Genomic DNA, 4,950 nt, shown 5'->3' on the forward strand with positions numbered 1-4,950 from the left:
TGTGCCCCCAAGATCGCCATTCTCGGGGCTTCTCTTAAATATTCACGGGGGCACACAGCCCCCACGCTGCCCCATGGACTGCCACACCCCAGGTCTTGTTTTGTTAAATTAAAATAAACCTGTGTGGGGGGGCTCAAACCCCCACACGCCCCGGGACCGGTACATCCCCAGGGCACTAATAATGCAAATGTGGGTATCAGTTAGGGACCCCGAGCCCTGGGGACCACCACCTCCCTGGGGTTTCACTCACATTGGGAGGGGGCTGCACGGCCCTCCTCCTGGAACTCTTCATGGCCCTGGTGACCACCACTCCCAGGGCCGACTCCTGCAGTGCCTTGGGGTGCCCACCCCCTGGGACACTGCTGTTTGCTATGATAGGGCAGAGCAAACATGCTTTGGAGTTTGGAAGTGAGAGCAATCCACTTCAAAAATCCACAGCCATTGGTAGCCATCGGGACCGTTGGGAAATTGGGGTCCCCGCATGGTCCCCAATGGATAGGGCCAGCCCTGTGGAATAGGGTCCCCGGAGCCAGAAGTGGCTCAGGAGAGGGGCCCCCTCCCCTGAAAATATATAAATAAATAAATAGCAGGTCAGCACTGGGGGATGGGATCCCCGGGGCAGAAGTGTCCCACGAGCGGGGCCACGCAGCCCCCCTCCGCTCATACATAATTTGTTTGAGAATTAAATTATAAAGGAAAGGCCAACCCGGGAGATGGGGTCCCCGGGGCCATAACTGGCCTGAGGAGGGGGGCAACGCTGACCCCTTCAAATATAAAAATAAAAATACTGGGCATGCCCCGGGGAATGGGGTCCCCAGTGCCAAAAATGGCCTCGGGAGGGGGGCCGCGCATCCCTCTAACTTTTTAAAAAATATACAATTTACAAAATAGGGGTCAGGCCCTGAGGGATGGTGTCCCCAGGGCCCAAAAAAAGGAAAGGAAGGGGAGCCACACAGCCCCCCTTCTAAAAAAAAGTAAATGCAAAAAAAGCCAGCATCGTGCCAGAGGCCCAGCCCCCTCCCAGCAACACTATGCAAATGTGCCCTTTGGCGCGTTTTAAGTTGGGGAATTAACTTCCCTTCAATCCTGAGGATCCCTGGGGTCCAACTAGCCCACCAGGTACCTCTAGTAAGTGCCACAGGGCTGTGTTGCGGAGAGGTGGTCCAAGGCCACGCCCCTTTTTAGACCTCAATTTAGTTATTGCAATTGTTGTTTACATAAGTTTCAACCGTTCTTTAAAAATGTTTTATTTATTTGACACCATTCATCAATGTTTGTCTCTTTCTTATATCTTTCCTGTTCAGCACCCAGGGGCAGGCAGACAGGGGCGCAGTTGGCGGGAGAACACCATCAACAGGAGGAGAACACCAGCTCTTCTGCTGGCCCTAGTAAGTCTTCTTGTTTTTAATAATAATTTTTATTCCATAACTTTTACTGTACCATATTTTTCCCGAACTATTGTTTCCGTTTCCTAATGCTATTTTTTACTAACAATTATCGTTCGATCTGTACTGTTTCGAAAATCTTGTTATCCCTGCCTCTGCTATGATGACTCTCTGTACTACTACTCCTATTAGTCTGTCTGTACTGTAGAAGCTAAACTTGCCCAGTTGGCCACTCTTTATTTAAAAGGTGTTAAATAAAACTCAGATTCACCAGTCGCTCTAGCCATTGAGTCCAGTCCTTTGGGTCATCCTCTTGTACCCAAGATACCCAATAAGTAGACAACCCAGAACAGAACACACCCAACCTCTCAGTCGTGAAAGCAATGCACATGCAAACCCTTACTTAAACTCGCTAACTTGTGTAAGTCCACACCAAATACCACCAAGTCTATGTAAGTTCAACATTTTTATTTTGAATTGACAAGCTATGTACGTTGTTCTATAATGCAGCACTAACAGGAAAATCAATAACATTAAAACAATAAACATTGTTACACTTACTTACAGTTGGGAAATAAATCATGATAACTGAACAGTTGTGGAAGCGCCACCATCCCCTAGGTAGGAATATAGTTTATATAAATGTATAAATGGAGATCGCTGAGTGAATTCTCGGGACCCCTCACCTTAGAAGAACCTAGTACTGGTAGTTGTTGCATCATAAGCTCTGCGAAGCTCTGGTTCGTAGAAGGGAATTATCCATCTGTAATGCGAAAAATGAAATGGTGCGCATTAGTATATTGCAAGCATTTCTCAGCCATGCCAAAAAGTGTAGCATTTATAGATAAGCAATATGGACTCACCGTACACCAGAACTTCATAAAAAAGTGTTTTGTTACTGTTTTGGTTGACCGCTTGTACACAACGCTTAGACAGTAGCAGTATGAGGTCATGTGGGCTCAAAGGTGTCTTATACAACAAGCTGCAAAGTAACGTCACATGTGCAAAAATAAAAGACACAAAGGTAGAATGGTTGCATGGCTCCGGCTAACTAAGCAAAGGCTAGAATGACCCTAGGGACCATATATAACTACTAGTATCTACTCTACTACTACCTGAATTGTACTAGTGGTTTATGTTGTATACTTTAACTCATTTTTCAATGTTGTTACTGACCAATAGGGGGAGGTGTATATGACGCCTAAAAAATCTGTAATGTTTTCTAGGCGCACTACCGACCACCATTGCGGGGGCCAGCGGCAGTGAAGGCGACGCGGAGGGAGAGGATGCAGCAGTTGCCGATACCGATTGAGCGGTAGGGAGAGTGCCAGAACCAGTGGCAGCCGGTGGTAAGTTAGATTCATAATCCTTAACTATTGACATTACACTCACTGCAAGGGTGTACTGTATGTATACTGTACTGTTGAGACTTAGGGCCCCATTAGGTTGGCGGGCGGATTGCCCACGCCGGGCCGGCTTAGTCACCGCCGGCCCGGCAGGGGCAAACCTCCCGCCATCCCTGTAAAAAAGTCACCCACCATATTATAATTGCTGGGGGGTCCGCGGCGGATAGAAACCGTCTGCCGATTTTCCGCACACTCGACATGTCCACCAGGAGGAAAAGGGTTCAATATGGTGGCGGTGTCTGAAACACACCGCCACTCATATAATCTGCATTTTGGAATGCCTTTCCATGGCGGCATTGCCGCCACGGAAAGGCATTCGGAGTATGCTTGGGGTGCCCGTTGCAGGCCCCTGAGGGTACCTACTACCTATGGTACCCACCTGCCTTCCAAAGCACAACGTGGCAGGCTTCGCACGGTCCCTGTCACGTTGTACTTGGAAAAACACAACATGTATTTTTAGCATTGCGGCGGGCGTTGCGTTCAGCACCGCCCGCCACAATGTTAAAAATACGGTATGCGCCCACCACTATGGCGGGGGCATCCTAATTGCCCCCACAAGACCCCCGTCCTTATGGCGGGTGGTCCCTTTTAGCGTGAGGATGGCGGGCGGACAAAGTCCGCCCACCATCCTAATGGTGCCTAAGTAAGTAAGAGTTGTTGTGAACGTTTGAAGAATGAAGACACCCTTTAATTGGCATTAGTAAAGGCATTAGGGTCGGGAGTATTGAGTAACCAATGGTCTCATCTATCTGTGATTTCAACTCCGCTTTGAAAGTTTTATGGAGAAGACTAAAAGTCAGATCAGATCACCTGGTGTTGAACTAAAAAAAAGTGAAAGACGGGTGGAAGGAAGAAGGTTGGGCGAGATTTAATATTTATGACTGACAGAGAAAAGGATACGTGTGATGCAAGCATGCAAATTGAAAAGGTGGCTGATAGTAAAGAATCTGATGCATGGTTGGTTGAATGCCTGAAAAAAATCCTGCAAATGTTGAAGCCCAATCAAGTGGGAGGATAGATACATACCACAAATGTTAGGTACTGTGCTTTATACTGCTACCATGCAACACTATGTGTATAATTAACTTGTCTTACTGTTTTTCTAACAGTATATTTTACAATTGTCTTGTTTTTTTCTGTTTGACATACAGCTACTCCTTCCAGTTTAAAACCTGATCGGAAGGAGGTGGCCGCCAAGGAACGGCGCCGCAAGCTGGAGGCAATCCAGCGTGAATATTGGCGGCTGGTGGTCTTAGAAGAGGAGGAGGAGGAGGAGACTGCAGCCCTTGAAGCAACCTCCAGTACCCTGGGACCCAACCAACACCCTCCAGCGGTACAGCACCACCGTCTGGCGGTCGACTGCTGCCACCTTACCATCTCTGGTGCCCCCCCCACTGTGGCTGCAACTGCCAAGCTCTAAAGCGCTGCGTCGCCAAACTAGAAGAGCAAATGCGACGTGTCCTCCAGAGACAATCCCACCACACATAGACCCTATCTATAGCCCCTTTTTTAATTCTTGTTTTGGTGGGTAGGAATTGGGGGGGGTGTTGGGGTTGGACATTTTGGGCTTTCTCATTACGGTTACGGACATTGGTTGGGGTTAGGGAGGGGGGTGGATCAGCTTTTAAGGTTTTTTTACATAGTTTATTTTTGTTAGGGTTATATTAAATCTATATATTTCTACTTTACATACAATGTTGTTAATGTTTTGTAGGTGGGGTTACTGTTTTACATCACACTGTGTCCTTGCTGGTGCAGGTCCGCCAATAACCAGTGTTTGATTTGAATAATGGGCTGACTGTGTAAGAAACAAACAGATAGTTGCGACACCCCTCACTGATTGAGTTGTCCTACTAGTACTGTCAGTCTCTCTCTTCTAGTCTATGCATTCTTTATCTGGACTTAAAGGGGTGTGTGAATTGAAACATGTCCATTATTAATTATGCCTCCTCCAAACTTCTCTTACCTTTGCTTGATGTTTAACTTACCCGTCCATCACCACCCCCTTTTGTACCGCTTTGGCGCCATAAGTTGCCAGGGTATGCTCAGACATGAGTCCCTTTCTCACTTTGCCACTGGATTCAAGCAATCCTGGCTGAAGACGGCTGGAATGCCAGAAACCAGTCTTAGGAAGCTTGATTCCGGTTCAGGGAAGGCAT

The 4,950-nt window shown here is 47.5% G+C and overlaps 1 long non-coding RNA gene across 1 annotated transcript; it reads left to right on the forward strand.

Annotated features, from left to right (window-relative positions):
* The first annotated feature begins 1,302 nt into the window (after window positions 1–1,302).
* Window positions 1,303–4,309, forward strand: LOC147711833 (uncharacterized). The gene is made up of 3 exons (XR_015295723.1): window positions 1,303–1,388; window positions 2,612–2,734; window positions 3,943–4,309. It is a non-coding gene; the product is annotated as an uncharacterized LOC147711833 (long non-coding RNA).
* The last annotated feature ends 641 nt before the right edge of the window (window positions 4,310–4,950 follow it).

This window comes from Lissotriton vulgaris, chromosome 5 (assembly GCF_964263255.1).
Source record: "Lissotriton vulgaris chromosome 5, aLisVul1.2, whole genome shotgun sequence".
NCBI lineage: Eukaryota > Metazoa > Chordata > Amphibia > Caudata > Salamandridae > Lissotriton > Lissotriton vulgaris.